The 18,119-nt window shown below is 37.1% G+C and overlaps 1 protein-coding gene across 9 annotated transcripts in view; it reads right to left on the bottom strand.

Annotated features, from left to right (window-relative positions):
* for (cGMP-dependent protein kinase for) overlaps nt 1-18,119 on the bottom strand; it is a 246,922-nt gene that overhangs the window by 195,347 nt on the left and 33,456 nt on the right. The window contains exon 1 of one of the 9 annotated variants that reach the window (XM_073964716.1): nt 3,381-4,087. The exons of the other annotated variants lie outside the window; for them this stretch is intronic. The gene's annotated coding sequence lies outside the window, so the exon portion shown is untranslated. Of the gene's footprint in view, nt 1-3,380; nt 4,088-18,119 lie in introns of those variants that run through there. 9 annotated transcript variants of the gene reach the window in all.

Genomic DNA, 18,119 nt, shown 5'->3' with positions numbered 1-18,119 from the left:
AAAGAGAGATGGAAAAGCGGGAGTGTGAAAAAATCGAGATGTACAGGACCCAGAATGAAGTCCGAAAATTCTACCAAAGAGTCAAGCATCAAACTGATGGCTTTGGCACAGGCACAGGCACATCCACCTGTCGAAACCAGCAAGGTATTTTGGTAACTGATACAGATAGTGTACTCAGGATATGGAAAGAACATTTTTCAAAACTGTTGGTATCCAATAGCAGCGAAGACGACGAAGATACCACAGTCCCAATCCAAGAAGATGGTATTGAATGTATACCGCACAGCCAAGATGAGGTAAAGACAGCAATAAATCGGCTGAAGAATAATAAGGCAGCAGGAGCCGATGGCTTACTAGCCGTGCTGTTCAAAACGGGAGGCGACACGCTGATAAGCAGTATTCATCAGCTAGTTAGCACCATCTGGCAGGAAGAACGAGTACCCGACGATTTGAACCTGAGTATCCTGTGCCCCGTCCACAAGAAGGGAGATAAGACTGTATGCTCTAACTATAGGGGCATAAGTCTACTCCCTATTGCCTACAAGATCGTGTCAGGGATATTGTGCGAACGACTAAAGCCTATGGTCAACGAGATAATTGGACCATACCAATGCGGCTTTAGACCTGGCAAGTCCACCATTGACCAGATATTTACCCTTCGGCAAATCCTGCAGAAGACCCCAGAGGTGCAGATCGACACCTACCACCTTTTTGTCGATTATAAAGCAGCATTCGACAGCCCGCTGCGTTTAAAGGTAATTTTTTAGACTCAAAGAAGAATAAAAACCACATTTCCGATATTTCGGTAAGATAATATGGGTAAAACCTTCAAAATACCGAAAATAAAAGAGGTACGCTTCTGTGCTGGATATATAAAGACGTGGACCTGTACTGATAATTCTCTTCTGAAAGATTTTATAACCCCATGGAAGATTAAATAACAAATTTCAGTAATTTCAGTGGGATATTGACGTCACAACCCTCAGAATTATGAAAGTCGGAAGGTACCGTTCTGTGGGGGCTATATCGAAACGTGGACCTATACCGACGAAGTTCAGTCGAAAGGTTTTTACTTCCAACGTAGACTAAATAACAAGTTTCAGCCATTTCGGTGGCTGATTTTCGGTATTTTGATGTTTGAGGCCACAAACTTTCAAAATACCCAAAATCGGGATGTACCGTTATTTTAGGGCAATATAAACGCGTGGACCTTTACGTAAACATTTCAGGTGGAAAGTTTTATACCCTCACGAAGACTAAATACCAAATTGTAGTCATTTCGGTGGATTATTGTGACCACAATCTTCAAAATACCGAAAATCGGGAGGTATTTTTCGATGGGGGCTATATGAAGGCGTTGACCTATAGCGACAAAATTCTAGGAGAAAGTTTAATATCCCCAACGAAGACTAAGTACAAAATTTCAGCCATTTCGGTGTGATAAAGAAGCTAAAACCTTCAAAATGCCGAAAATCGGGTGGTACCGTTCTATGGGGGCTATATGAAGGCGTGGACTTATATTGACAAATTTCATGTGCAAAGTTTCATACCCCCAACGAAGACTGAATACCAAATTTCAACAATTTCGGTGAAATATTGATGCCACAAACTTCAAAATACCGAAAATCGGGAGGTATTGTTCTATGGGGGCTATTGAAGGAGTGGACCTATACTGACAAAACTCTGGGGGAACGTTTTATAACCACAGCGAAGACTAAGTACCAAATTTCAGCCATTTCGGTGTGATAATGAGGCTAAAACCTTCAAAATACCGAAAATCGGGTGGTACCGTTCTATGTGGGCTATATGAAGGCGGGGACCTATACCGACAAAATTCTGGGGGAAAGTTTTATACCCCCAACGAAGACTAAGAACCAACTTTCAGCCATTTCGGTGTAACAGTGAAACTAAAACCTTCAAAATACCGAAAATCGGGTGCTACCGTTCTATGGGGGCTATATCAAAACGTGGTCCGTTATAACCCATTTGCAATACCAAACATCTTAGTACTAATAAAAACTTCTACACCAAATTACAAAGCTCTATCTTAAAAATTGCGAACTGTATCTTGATTTCAACAGACGGACGGACATGGTTATATCGACTTAGAATTTTACCCTGATCAAGATACATACACAGGGTCTCTGATATATATTTCGATGTGTTACAAACGGAATGACAAATTTAATTATACCCTCCATACTATATATGGTGGAGGGTATAAAAATGTCACTAAATTGCTATGCGTGTTTTTTTTTTTTTTTTGTCCGGGGCAACCAAATTGGTCCAAACTTTGGATCTCCTAATATTTTGTCCAAATTAAGTTTAATTTCTAAAATGGCCCATATCGGTCCTCTCCTTAGGGTACCTCCCCCACAACAGTTCAACATTTGTGTCTATGAGCAGTTAAGGGTCTGTTCGATCATCCTTTGGAAATGTATACCGATGCTGATCGTTGTGGTTCGGTTTACAGCGCTATTATGTTTTCCGTTGGTAGGTTGGTATGTTAGTGGCTATGGATGTGTTCTAGGTAAATTTAATCCACAATTCACAAACAGTACAAATTTATCTATTTTTAATTTAAAGCACGATATATAAAAAATATCGGAAGCTCACATTAGTGCCCACCCGGATAATATGTGTGTAGTATGTTAAAATACTTTCTAATTTTCATTCCGGGCCATCAAATTGTATTTTTTCATGATTTTATGTTTCATGTTTAAACCGGGTTTCATGTTTAAACGGCAGTTCCAACAGGTCCCTTGCTTATTCTTTCAAAGAATCAGATCTTGGACTAAACTATTAGATGTATTTTTGGACAAAACCTACGATTTCCTAGCCACTTTTTAAATAATCCCCACAAAGCTGCTGACTCCTTTGAATTTAGCTTTAGTCACATGAAACGCTTCGTATCCTTAAGTTCAATATTTTTGTAGCACTGTGTTTATTAAATATACATATAAAAGATGTCATTGCTGATGACATTTGCTCACATGATCATCAATTAAAAAAACAACAAAATTAATAGCAATATTATATTATTTCCAATAACATTAGTCGCAAGTACTAAAAAAGGTATTTAAAAATTCATGCCATTTATTTCAAAGGAAAACAACAACAAAAATGGGAAGCTTAACTAACTAAATTGCACTTATCAAATTAAAATTTCTTTTGTTTATACAATGCAAAAACAAAACAAATATAAAATATGATGGAAAAGCAAATCACAAAAAACAACAACCACTTGATATGTGAAAAATCACAGTTTTGTTGCCGCCTGTCAAAGATACAAGCGGGCAGGCGAAACTTATTTATAGTTCACAACTTCTAGAATGCTATTTATGGTTGGGCATTGGGGAAGAGACGATAGTTGACAATACCTTTGAGCTTTGCCCACAGGACTTTCGTTGCTAAAACTGTTTGGGTTTGGATGGAATATCCTTTTTGCGGGTTGCGATCACTTTTTCCTATTTTTTGGTTGAGCTTTCTTATATTTTTTGCTATTAATTTTTCTTTTTCGCTCAAAGGCCACTGATCGTATAGCAACTAACAACAATTTCTGAATTAGAACAACAATTAAACTTCCGTATTTTTTCCGTTTTGCATTTAGCACGTAAGCTCAACAAAACAAAAACTTGGGCGTTTAATATTTTTTTTTCTTCTTTATGGGAATATTTATTTTTATAAACTATTTTATTTATTCTTTATTTATATAAAATGAGTGGCTTCCTTTTTGGTATTTTTAATAATTTTCTTTATTTTTTCCGGCGAGAAATATACGTTCGCGTTTATTTATTTCTTTATTTAAAATTTTCTTTTGTAATATTTATTTTTTAACGATTATTTTCTTTTCTTTCATTTGAAATAACGACGTTGTGTTCATGAGGAGGGCTAAATCTATACTGTTTTTGTTTTCGTATTGAATTGTGGAGAGTCGAACAACGAAGTTATCGATCGGCTAGTATGACTGGATGGGTTGGCTGGCTGGCTGACTGACTGGGTTGGTTGGTTGCTGCTTAGCTTGCCTCAGAAATTGCTCCGAGAAGTGTTTGAGATTTGGCATTCATGTGAGAATGTATGAGTGTTGCTGTGGAAATGATACCCCGGTATTTGTGGTGCGAGTGTGTATGTGTATCAGTAGTGGTTGTTGAGCTTCGTTTTTCTACCCCCAAATCAATATCCCCAATGTGGAGAAATGATCGTGTGTGAATGTGTGTGTAGTGTGATAAATACAGCCTATGGACACTTGAATAGTACAGGTTAGTTGTAACAAATAAAACGGCAAAATGCTGTCGGACTTCGGTCAGAATTTGGACCAAAAGTCGATAGAATTTTATGATTTTGGATGCTATATCGAATAGAGCTCTGAAAGAATGCTATGTGAAGTGGTTGACATGTTTCCTGATAGAAAGGTCTGATGAAAATCGAATGTTCTTGTCGACACTGGGATCGAGATCCAACTATGGGCAATTCGCTTTCAGTCAGATTTCGGTTCGAATTCTGAAGAAACTTATTATTAAATTATAAAATGGTTCAGAATTCAGAAGTAATAAATAATAATAGTAGTTCCCACAAAGGGAAGGAAGTTGTGCGTGGCAAAAAATAAGTAAACTAAAACTCTTAAATAAAATAAAATGAAATAAAATAAAATAAAGTAAAATAAAATAAAGTAAAATGAAATGAAAAAATCAAAAAATGAAATAAAATAAAATAAAATGAAATAAACAATACAAACAAAATAAAATAAAAAATATGTGAACTGAAAATTTTAAAATAAAATAAACTAAAATAAATAAGAATAACATAAAAATATAAAATAAAATAAGAAAAATAAAGTAAAACAAAATTAAATAAAATTTAATATAATAAAGAAAAAAACAAACTAAAATAAAATGAACAAAAAATAAAATAAGATAAGATAAAAAATAAGTAAACTGAAATTTTTAAAATAAAATAAACTTATATAAAATAAAAATTAAATAAAACAAAATAAAATAAATAAAAAATAAAAAAACGAAATGGAATAAATAAAAATGAAATAAAAATAAACTAAAACTAAAATATACTATGTTGTTTTGATTGAATCAAGCTCGAGGTCATTCAAAACAACATACCCCCATTATTATAAGTCTTCTTTTGTTATAATTTGGATTTACCGAACAGATTTATAGCGTTCCGATTAACTTAAGGTTAGAAGTGATGATTGAATTTCAAGGAGGAGCTTCAAGTCATTAACTTTCAATGTGAATATTATATTTTTAATGCATCCAAATTAGTTTATTTTGCATTTTCAAATCCATCAGATAGTAAAAGAACACATGTAATAATGGCCCATAGTATATTAACATAAAGGCCGAAGAAAATTCAATATTTAACAATTATAAAATAAAATAAAAAATAAAGTAAAGTAAAACAAAATAAAATAAAATAAACAGAACAGAACAGAACAAAATAAAAAAAAATAAGTTAACTGAAATGTTTAAAATAAACAAAAATAAAATAAAATAAAATAAAATAAATTAAAATAAAATAAAATAAAATAAAATAAAATAAAATAAAATAAAATAAAATAAAATAAAATAAAATAAAATAAAATAAAATAAAATAAAATAAAATAAAATAAAATAAAATAAAATAAAATAAAATAAAATAAAATAAAATAAAATAAAATAAAATAAAATAAAATAAAATAAAATAAAATAAAATAAAATAAAATAAAATAAAATAAAATAAAATAAAATAAAATAAAATAAAATAAAATAAAATAAAATAAAATAAAATAAAATAAAATAAAATAAAATAAAATAAAACGAAATAAAATAAAATAAAATAAAATAAAATAAAATAAAATAAAATAAAATAAAATAAAATAAAATAAAATAAAATAAAATAAAATAAAATAAAATAAAATAAAATAAAATAAAATAAAATAAAATAAAATAAAATAAAATAAAATAAAATAAAATAAAATAAAATAAAATAAAATAAAATAAAATAAAATAAAATAAAATAAAATAAAATAAAATAAAATAAAATAAAATAAAATAAAATAAAATAAAATAAAATAAAATAAAATAAAAACAAATAAAATAAAAAATAAAATAAAATAAAATAAACAATACAAACAAAATAATAAGAAAGTAAACTGAAATTTTTAAAATAAAATAAAGTAAAATAACAATAAAATAAGTATAAAATAAAATATCAATAAGAGTTTTTTCCCAGCCACAGCTTCAGACAATCTAGATGAATTCACCTGGGGAACTGCCTTTAACGCCCGTTAAAGGTAGTGAGCTAACATGTGCCGCGCGTTCACCCATAAGAACGTTAAAAACTTGGGTTTGGGCGTCGGGTTAGTAACCATCCCCTAGAAAAAACAGACTACTATGAAAAAACGAAAGAAAAGAAAAACAAACCCATCTAAAGTTGACGAACCCCACAAACGTTTTAAGGACCATGATCTGCGAATCTGCACCTGGAATGTTTGCACTCTTTATAGAGAAGGTGCAGTCTTCGCATTGGCAGACGTACTTGAAAAGTACAAGGCCGATATCACTGCCATACAGGAAATACGATGGATTGGGAAAGGCGTCACAACAACACCTAAAGGTGACGCACTGTATTATAGCTGCCATGACGTAAAGCATGAGTTTGGTTGCGGATTTGTAGTTAGTCGGAGACTAAAACATCTGGTATCCAGCTTCACTCCAGTGAATGAAAGACTTGCTGCAATTCGAATAAACGCTAAATTCTTCAACATCAGCTTTATTTGCGCTCATGCTCCCACTGAAGAAAAGGACGAACAGACCAAAGATATATTTTACGAGCGCTTAGAAGAAATATATGACCGTTGCCCTGCCCATGACATTAAAATCATTCTAGGCGATTTTAATGCCAAAATTGGAAATGAGAATATCTTTGGCCCAACAGTCGGGAAATTTAGTCTCCACAGTGAAACATCTGTCAATAGTATGAGGCTGATAGACTTTGCAGCTGTATGAAACATGGTAGTTAGCAGTACCAGATTTAATCATCTCGATATTCATAAGGGGACCTGGCTGTCTCCAGATCATAAAACAAGAAATCAAATTGATCATGTTGTGATAGATAGAAGACATTCATCGAGCGTGTTGGATGTACGATCGTTCCGAGGCGCAAACATTGATTCGGACCACTACCTTCTTGCAGCAAAGGTACGCACCCGCTTAAACGTAGCAAACAAAGTACGAACAGACATAACACGAAAGTTAGACATCGGTAAGCTGCAATCACAACAGATAGCCACAGCATATTCCACTCAACTAGCCCAATTTCTTAATCAACGCACTCCTCATCCCGATAACATATCAGCGCAATGGCAAAGCATTGCCCACTCCATGCAAACAGCCGCAAAATCCATACTTGGATACCAGAGGCCTCCACCAAGGAATCCATGATATGATCAGGAGTGTCGTGCTGCCACCGAAGAGAAAAATGCAGCATATAGGGCTACTTTACAATCCGTAGCAAAGCGTAGCGCACGAGAGAGATACAGGGAGAAAAAGAGAGAGGAGAAACGTCTTTTCCGCAGGAAAAAGAGAGAGATGGAAAAGCGGGAGGGTGAAAAAATCGAGATGTACAGGAGCCAGAATGAAGTCCGAAAATTCTACCAAAGAGTCAAGCATCAAACTGATGGCTTTGGTACAGGCACAACCTCCTGTAGAGACCAGCAAGGTAATTTGGTAACTGATACAGAAAGTGTACTCAGGATATGGAAAGAACATTTTTCAAAACTGTTGGTATCCAATAGCAGCGAAGACGACGAAGATACCATAGTCCCAATCCCAGAAGATGGTATTGAATGTATACCGCCCAGCCAAGATGAGGTAAAGACAGCAATAAATAGGCTGAAGAATAATAAGGCAGCAGGAGCCGATGGCTTACCAGCCGAGCTGTTCAAAACCGGAGGCGACACGCTGATAAGGTGTATTCATCATCAGCTAGTTAGCACCATCTGGCAGGAAGAACGAGTACCCGACGATTGGAACCTGAGTATCCTGTGCCCCGTCCACAAGAAGGGAGATAAGACTGTATGCTCTAACTATAGGGGCATAAGTCTACTCCCTATTGCCTACAAGATCGTGTCAGGGATATTGTGCGAAAGACTAAAGCCTATGGTCAACGAGATAATTGGACCATACCAATGCGGCTTTAGACCTGGCAAGTCCACCATTGACCAGATATTTACCTTGCGGCAAATCTTGGAGAAGACCCAAGAGATGCAGATCGACACCTACCACCTTTTTGTCGATTATAAAGCAGCCTTCGACAGCCCGCTGCGTTCAAAGGTATTCCAAGCCATGTCTGAATTTGGTATCCCCGCAAAGATCATCCGGCTTTGTAAAATGACTTTAACTGACACGAGGTCCTCAGTTAAAATAGGAAAGAACCTCTCCGAAGAGTTTGGTACCAAAAGAGGTTTCAGACAAGGAGACAGCCTTTTGTGTGATCTCTTCAACATCCTGCTGGAAAAGGTTATACGAGAGGCAAACGTCAAAAGAAGTGGCACAATCTACACCAATAGCCACATGTTACTTGCTTATGCTGATGAACATCATGGGACGATCAGTAAAAGAAGTAACTGATACATTTATGAAGGTCGAAGGAGAATCTGCTAAAGTGGGTCTAGCGGTAAACGGTGAGAAGACCAAGTTGATGGTGTCGACGCGCAATGCGTCCATTGAGCTCGGACCGACTGTGGAAGTTGGTTCCAATAATATTGAGGTAGTAAAAGACTTCGTACCGGCACTTCCGTAAACACAACAAACGATATCAGTTGTGAAATAAAAAGAAGAATTTTATTGGCCAACAGATGCTACTTTGGTTTATGTAAGCAGTTTGAAAACAAAGCCACATCTCGTCAAACAAAAATAACGCTCTACAAACACTGATACTACCCGTGCTGATGTATTGCTCCGAAGCCTGGGTACTTGCGCAAGCAGACATGGCAGTGCTTAGTGTGTTTGAGAGAAAAATTCTTTGAAAGATCTACGGACCAATCTGCGTTGACGGTGAATATCGACGTCGCATGAACCACGAGCTGTATCTGCTATACAACGACATCAATATAGTTAGTTAAACGTATCGAGATGCAGCGATTGCGTTGGCTAGGTCATATCATAAGAATGGGCGAAGATGAACCCGTTAAAAAGGCGTATAAATACGAACCGCTTTGCGGTGCAAGCAGAATTGGCAGGCCAAGGAATAGATGGCGAAAACAAGTGGATGAAGAGATAAAAATGCGCGGTATTCCAGAGTGCGAAGCAACAAATAAAGAGAATTGGAGATATTTTTCTTAGTTCGGCCTATAGAACAAATGTTCTGTAATGGGCCAGCTAAGTAAGTAAAGTAAGTACTTTGTAATGGGTTACATAATGACTAACGGATCCGAAGTTTTGCTGGGTATTGATTAAATTTAAATTATTCGATGGGATTGCAAAGAGGCTCATTAATAGCTATGCGGCTCCAAATCTATCCCATATATTTTCTAGCCAATACCAAATAAATTTCAGAGTCAGTATATTTTCACTGACCCCTTGCTGTACAATGGCATTGTCATGCAATCTCGCATGAGTGAAGATCATGGACATTTGCAAGCTGCGATTGGTGTGTGAGTGTGTGTGTTTGCGTGCGTGCTTGCGTAGCAAGGAAGTTCCTACTATGTAATGTTATACATATGGCAGCAAGTCGGACATTTCGGCAAGATATCAAACAAGCTACGGTAGAGAGAATGACAACGAGTTTGAGACAATTTTTGAAATTGTTTTGAAAACTCGTCGGAATCGAACTAAACAGAATGTTACAGTTTTTTTTCAATTACATGGGGGCAGCAACTTGTTATCCTCACCGATATCTCTGATCTAACAATGAAGACGATGACGATGGCGGCAATGGTGGTCAATACGGTAAACGGGTGTGGGGAATGGATTTTGTTATTGCTTTATTTTTTGTTTACAGGAGGTACATGCATCCAACAACTGTGACTGTGGACGTACAGACGGTCATTTTTATTGGGTGGCAGGCTGGTTGGCTGCTGCCGGTTTGCTGTAAAATGCTTTTGTTCGTACATTTCTATTCACCGTGTAGTTTTTCTTCTTGTTCGAGTTCTATGAATTCAATATTCAATTTTAATTTATTGCCATATTTTTCGTTTTGTTTGTTTATAATAAATTTATTGTTGGGCGTTAGATTTTAATTGAATAGAGGGAAAGTTTGTTCGTTCCAGAAGCAGAAATGAATAAATATAGGAAAAAGGCAAAATGTTTGCAGACTTTACAAGCAAGCAGCCATTCAGCCATTCGTTGTTTGTGGACATTTAACAGACCGGGACAGACAGACAATAAAGAATCTTTTATGGCGTATATCGAGTGTTGTTGTAATTCAACATCGCTCTGTCGTACCCAGTGATTTTGAAGTCTGTCTTGATTCCAAGTATTTTGGCGTTTTTCAGTTTTACCACTGGAATGCCGTTAATGATGTACTTTTGGACCATCAACAAAAACTGTGTTGCTGAAACTGATGAATGTGCATCAAGAATATTTCAGAAGCTGCCACATAACTGAAACTGGATTTCATTTTTTTTTTTTTTAATTTGCCCTTTTCCTCTTGCGTTTTTTTTTTAGTTTACATTCCTTTTAGGGACATGACGAAATGCTTTCATTTCACAATCTTTTTAACATTTTGCAAACCTAATAAGGCTAATGTTGGCTTCTTTAAGGAATGTACCACAAAATGTTGACTGATTCTGGTCGTATAGTTTTTGGTACAAATGAAGGTGATACAACACCTAAAGGGGCCTTCTATAGAGGCCCTCTTGTAAATAAACAAATATGCAAAACAGTATGAGGCAGCTTGCCGATGTCAAAAGGATCACCAGGAGTACCTTCGGATATGTATATATACATACATCCTTGAGCGCATTGTTTGAACTTTTGTGAGGGAGGCGTTATCCGATATAGATCTTCTTAGAATTCAATATACGTTTGGAAAAAATTCGATGTATACAGTTTCGGCGTACTCGGTTACTCAATTCGTAGGTTAAAAGGGAGAGTATATACACACAGAAAAAATCGCACCTGTGCAACAAAAGGGAAGTAACTCAAAATTTTGAAATTTTCACTTTTTATTAAAAAAGGATACATAATGAATCAACTGTAAAAATTTCCCATAATTTGTTTCTACTAGTAATGTATTAACAGTTGTTTGTCTCTACTGAAAAATAAGACATTTTGAGTTACTACCTTTTTGTTGAAAAGGTGCGATGTGTTGGAAATATGTTTGGATCCAAACAAATATTTGTTTGGGACTGGTTGCAAACAAATATATTTTTTATGTTATAACTTATTTTTTATGTGGAGAGGATTTTTGTCAAAAAGCGTTACAAGAGGGTAAGCGAGAGCCCTGTATAATAAAGAGCTGTGTGTATGGTGCAATAGAAGACGTGGAAACGACGACGGTAGGGTGTTTTTGCTTTGGTGATGTGTATACATATCGCGGCCAAACACGTACTTTGTTGTTGTTGCGATTTATTCATCCAGGGCTGCCTGCCTTATTGTCCTTCAGCAGAATAACACTGTGCAACATTTTTAAGGTAATCTTGCGCAAACAATTCGAACTGAGGTTTTTTTGAAAGTACAGACCCAAACGACAAAAACCCTAGCTGGGTTTTGTTGTGTCAGATCCAGCTCAGATTTTATGGCCCCATCTAAACATGGTTAAATATTGAGTTTTTAAAGAAATTTGGGGCTATATCTCTGAAACAAATGCGAATCTTCTTCTGACCTCTGAAGCAAATTTGTAGATAAGGACAAGAATAAAATATTTGAAGAAATAATGAACTCGACAGACTACATTTATTGTCTCAAATTTCAAAATATATGCAAAAATTCCACAATTTTTATACATTTCGCACCGTTTCTCTAAATCCGTTAATTTGTTCTGAATATTTTCTTTTGGAAAAATATTCCCTGGAATGTAATGCACAACTCTTCAAAACAGGTTATTGTACATGTACATTTTTCAACGACGATTTAATATAAATGTCAATAATGTAGTGAAATCCGAAATGCGAGAATAAACTGTTGGTGTGAACTGTATTTGAAATTCGTGTTGTAAAAGATATGATGCAAAATACCGCTGAAACAACATGAAGTAAGCATTTTAGAGTTTCAGAATGTTCTACAGAATTGTTGAGAACTTTATTTGAAAGATTTTTGCAAAAGGTTACTTGGTTCAACTCCCAATAGTTTAGCCGGTACTGACCAGAAATCAGCAATTATGTTAAATTTTCTATATTTTATAGATGTTGATGCCCTAGCTGGAGTTTTTCTTATGTGGTTTTTTCAAAAGATAATTTTTACTACTTTCGGGCTACAATATTGCTAAAGACAGAAAGGTCAAATTCCTCTTCGTTTCTTAGATAAAAGCCTGAACTGGATCTGACAGGACAAAACCCTACTAGGGTTTTTGTAGTCTAAATATGTACTTTCAAAAAATGCATATGTACCAGAAGTTGTTTGCACTTTCAGTGTTCCATAGTGTAATTGTTGTGATGACCTCACTTTGCTAGGTAATAAACACTCAAAGCAGGTATCTTTATCGCCGCCCATATTCATTGCCAAAAGCTTTATGAAATGCTTTTTCCAGATCCTCAATACATTATATGATAATAACATTTTATACCCTCCACCATATGGAGGGTATAATTAAATTTTGTCATTCCGTTTGTAACACATCGAAATATTCGTCGGAGACCCTATAAAGTATATATATTATTGATCAGCATAAAATTCTATGTCGATTTGACCATGTCCGTCTGTCCGTCCGTCTGTCTGTCTGTTGAAATCAAGATACAGCTTGCAATTTTAAAGATAGAGAGTCAAAATTTGGTAAAGAAGTTTTTATGGATGGTTGGTATATAAACTTTCCCCCAGAATGTTGTCGGTATCGGTCCACAACTTCATATAGCCCCATAGAACGGTACTTCCTGATTTTCGATATTTTGAAGGTTTTAGCTGAATTATCCTACCAAAATGGCTAAAGTTTGGTACGTAGTCTTCTATAGGGGTATAAAACTTTCCCCCAGAAGTTTGTCGGTATCGGTCCACACCTTCATATAGCCCCCATAGAACGGTACCTCTTGATTTTCGGTATTTTGAAGGTTTTAGCTTCATTATCACACCGAAATGGCTGAAATTTGGTACTTAGTCTGCGTTGGTGGTATAAAACTTTCCCCCAGAACTTTTTCGGTATCGGTCCATGCCTTCATATAGCTCCCATAGAACGGTACCTCCCGATTTTCGGTATTTTGAACGTTGTGGCCTCAATATTCCCCCGAAATGGCTGAAATTTGGTATTTAGACTTTGTAGGGGATACTCAAACTTCCCCTTTAAATTTGTCGGTATAGGTCCACGTCTTCATATAGCCCCCATGGAAAGGCAAAGGTACAATCCGATTTTTCGTATTTTGAAGGTTGTGTCTTCAATATTCCACCAAAATGGCTGAAATTTGGTATTTAGTCTTCAATGTGATATAAAACTGTTCGCCAGAAATATGTCTGTACAGGTCCACGCTTTCATATTGCCCCATTTCTGACTAAAATTCGTCGGTATAGGTCCACGTTTCGATATAGCCCCCATAGAAAGGTACCTTCCGATTTTCGTAATACTGAAGATTGTGACGTCAATATCCAACCGACTTCCAAGAGTTATAAAATATTCCAGAAGAGTATTATCAGTATAGGTCCACATTCTGTTACCGAAATATAGGAAATTTGGTATTTAGTCTTCTTTGAGCCTAAAAACTTTCTGTCAGAAATTTGACGGTATAGATCGACGTTTGGAAATAGCACCCATAGAATGGTGGCTCACATTGTTTTACCGAATTGCTGAAATTTAGTATTAAGTCTTCTTCATACACGAAAGGAAACTAATTATTCCATTTTACTTCAATACAACTTGTGGTGGAGGCTATAACAAGTTCGGCCCGGCCGAACTTTACGCCGTTCTTACTTGTTTATCTTCATTCTGAACCGAGTTGCTAACGCTCACGTTTTTCCTGCTCTTACTTTTTATACCATTAGTCATTAGACCAGGGACGTATGCAAGGGGGGCATGGCATGGCATCGCTGCCCCCATTACGTCGATAAGTATATATTTCATAAGAACGGTGTAAAAAACCGACCTACTACACCATGTATGGTGTCTCGAACGGATCAGCCGATTCGGTCCGAAATCTGACCTTCGCAATATTTTGTAAAAACTAAGTTCTAGTTCAAAGATGGGCTATATCTGTCCACACCTTCCGGTACCACCAGCACAAAAGTTCAAGGCAGTAATCGATTTGGTCCATACTTTGCATATCGTAATATTTCTACGAGACATAGATGAAGTTCGAACAAACATCTAACATTTTTGCTTAAGTGCAGTTTATGAACTGTTCGAAGATCCTTTGGAAATGTGTACCGATGTTACTCCTTGTGGTCCTGATTACAGAGATATTATGTTTTTCATGGGTAAGTCAATGCTTCCTGACATAGTGGTCCAAAACCTCTAAATTATTTGGTGACCAGCTGAAATGACTGGAGGGCGCACTATCTATCGAAACGAAATTACTTCCAAAATAAGATCCACTTCTAAAATGGACTATACCGATGCCTTCCTTCAGGTATCTCTACCTCAACACGCTTGAGGTTTTATCCAAATATATTTCTGTCGTCTGTCGTGTTCATACGCCCAAAAAGGGCCACAAAATATTAAAAAACCCAAATGCATAATTATTGGGGAAATACATAATTATTGCGGAAAAGGATTTCGGTTGCGTAGCCGGTATTCGATTTGATATTGTCAATAGATGAAGATTTGAATTCACACAGGGTGAGGGTATATCTCTGTCGGCAAAGCTGACTAATGTTTGTTTTTTTACTTGTTTTTTCTGAAAGTACACTCTTCTCCAGATATTTCTCCTTAGCGCTTCGTGTTGTTACTGTCTGCTGAAAGGCAGGCAGATTAGCGCACAGTCGACCTCCCCACGTTCGATTTGGTGACCACGGCATACAATATGTGAAGCCAGTCAGGTACCTTGGAATAACTATGGCCAAGATAATGAATTTCCTGCGCACTTTGATCGTTTGAAGGACAAGTTAACTGCTGTTGCTGGTATCGTTAGAATGGTCTTGTGGGCCGACTGGGGTTTGAGCAGGCGCATATAAGGTGGACTCTTTGTTGGCTGTGCAACATATGGTGCACCTGTATGGTGTGCCGCAGCAGAATCTGCTGTTGGGCATAGGAAGCTCTTGTCGTGTCAACGAGTGGTCATGTTAGGATGTCTGCCAGTGTGTCGCACTGTGTATACGAACGCAATGCAGGTGCTACTTGGCGCCCTGCCCTTTGACCTAGAAGCGAGATGTAGGACTGTTCTATACAAGCTGAAGCGGGGCTTGCAACTGTCCGAGGATGATTGACTCGGGCCTTCTGATTGTCTGAATGGGGATGTTAGGCGGCGCAGTGCAATCCTTCGGGAGCGTGCTGCTGTTAGGTGGCGGACTAGGTGGGTGGACAGCGACAAAGGGAGGGTGACGTACGAATTTAATCGTGACGCTACGTTCGTACTGGACCGCCCACACTTCAGTTTTAGCATGAATCTGGGATTCTTACTGACGGGGCATGGCTCCGCATTTTATGCATTTTTATATGCAAGAGGCATGTCCGGGACATATTTATGTGGGTGTGGGATGACTGAAGACTGTGTGGCATATACTGACGGAATGCCGGTATTCTGATGACATTAGAGATTTAGTCAATATGGGTATAACGTATGGAGCGGCGGGGTGGGATTTCAGTAGGGCACTTGAAGACAGACGGACCTTTAGTTGTTTAAGTAGTTTTGCAAGTCAAGTGTTTTTTAGGAGAAGGACTAGACTTAGTGGAGGTAATTCCTCAACATAGTCATCTATACAATTTGGGCGTGTGGTGTTGGTGGAGTTGGTGTGGTGCGCCGTCGGGTCCTGGTGTGGATGTCGTGCCGGTCATCCGTCAGCGTGGCTTTGTTAATTGTTTATGTTGTGTTGTCCGTTGCCGTGGTCCCTGTGGGCCCTTTGTGCAGTCCGTGAGGACAGCATGTTAATTGTTTGTGGTTCTGTCTTGTATGTTTTTCCGCTGGCATAATTGGAGGAGGTCTCCATTCCGGGGCTGTTTGGAGTCCAGCTGGTAGTGGTCACTGGCCACGAAGCCTGACAGGAGGTTTTATTCTAGTAAAGCGGGTGCCAGGTGCCCCCAGATCTTCGGATCTGACGTGGCAGTTGGTTTTAGCCCCCTTGTGGGAGTGTCGCGGTGGCTGTGGTTTAGACCCAAATCTCGGGTAGAGTTTCGACTCGAATGTGGTGTTGCATATCAACCGGGTGCCTGACCCAAATGAAGACAGGAGTTTAGATAGGCTCCGCTCCTAACCAAGATGGCGATCACGTCCAAATACGTGTAACCGAATTGGTACTTGGGGGCGTTGGTAGACGCATTGTATTCAACCGGTGTTAAGAGCACTGTGGGGTAGACCGCAAGGTAGGTACTCACATTAAGCACCACGACGTATGTCTGCAGGGTTGACCTGTATGCCGCGTTCTTCTGCTCATTACGACAAAAAACACCACCTAAAATTAAATGGTACGATCGGGAGGGGGATTTTAGGTGGTGTTTTAGATTTAGCGGCAATTTGATAAGAGTGGAGTATTCTTCGTCACTGCGCAATCGGGACAAGGAGTGTCGCCTTCAAACATGTGTGTAAGTTGAACGGAATGGACCTTTTTTAAATCTGTAGCGTTTCCAGCTTCTCGACATTGCGCATTCGTTCTGCATTTCTGTATTAAATGACACTTTTGCCACAACACTAGGACGAGTGGATATCTAGGTTGATATATGGAAATGGTCCAATGGATGTTCCATCCTCATATAGATCGGACATCAATTACACAGGAAGAATGTCATCCTTCTAATACAAAATGATCTATCTGGTTTCTGTTTCTTTTTTATCTGGAGACATCCGCGTGGCCTTGTCTTATGGCGAGGTGTTGGAAACATTTTGTTTGCTGCAGCAAAATCATCATCTAAATCAGCAGTATTTCGTTGTCGGAGGTTACCTCATGAACGCTAAACTTGCCGACGGTGGCACCATAGTTATTTTCCCTCCCAATTTTAGCATTAAAATCTTGTTAGCAATCCTAAAGTGATGGCCAGGGCAGCGGACATATACTCTCTCTATGCGCTCGAGGATTATATATCCTTGATCTGTTCATCTTTGTGAATCGGGAGGCAAGTTTTTATGTCTCCTATTTACCATAAATCCAACCTAGCTAATGTCTCGTTTCATGGCATCTATAATACACATGATACACATACATATATCAGGTACAAATATTAATATGTTTTCGTTTGCAGCGTTTCGACAATGTGTTTGTTCTCTACCAATAAATCCGGAAATATTTCAAAACATTTGCAAAGACATTCAAGATCCAAGAACAATTTTGCAAAAAAATAGAACTAATAAATTTGACATTACCCATTCACAAAATTAAGGCCGCCATACACTATGCCTAAAATACATTTTGATTTATTAGAAAAATATTTACGGCTCAGTTAACCCAAATACAGTACATAAATGCAAGTGTTTATGTTAATGAGTCGATGTCTACATTGCTTGTTGGGCATCCATCCATCCATCGCCTCCCATATCTTTTAGCCCACAAAAAAACTAAATACTAAACGATCAGGAAGAAAACAAAAACAAAAAAGCAAAACTAGCAGAAAATATAACCAAATTGAATACTATTTAACGATTAGTCGATGCAATGCAATTTTTTGCCTTTTCTTTGTTTGTGTAAAATTTTATTGCTTGGCACATTTCCATTAGCACCGATCGTATCGCCGGATTCATTAACACTCTTTAATGGGTTCTGCACTTGACTACGAAATCAGCGGAATTATGGGTTGATGGCAAAGCTAGCAATTTGCTCTTTATTCAGCACATATTTCTCTTAGTTTGTAAATTTAAGAGTCAATTTTTAAGAGAATTTTCAAATAATAAGAGATGT

Source organism: Musca autumnalis, unplaced genomic scaffold, assembly GCF_047663935.1.
Source record: "Musca autumnalis isolate F117 unplaced genomic scaffold, ASM4766393v1 scaffold_2, whole genome shotgun sequence".
NCBI lineage: Eukaryota > Metazoa > Arthropoda > Insecta > Diptera > Muscidae > Musca > Musca autumnalis.
Note: the sequence above shows the minus strand (reverse complement) of the source record. Positions and strands in the feature narration are given on the sequence as shown.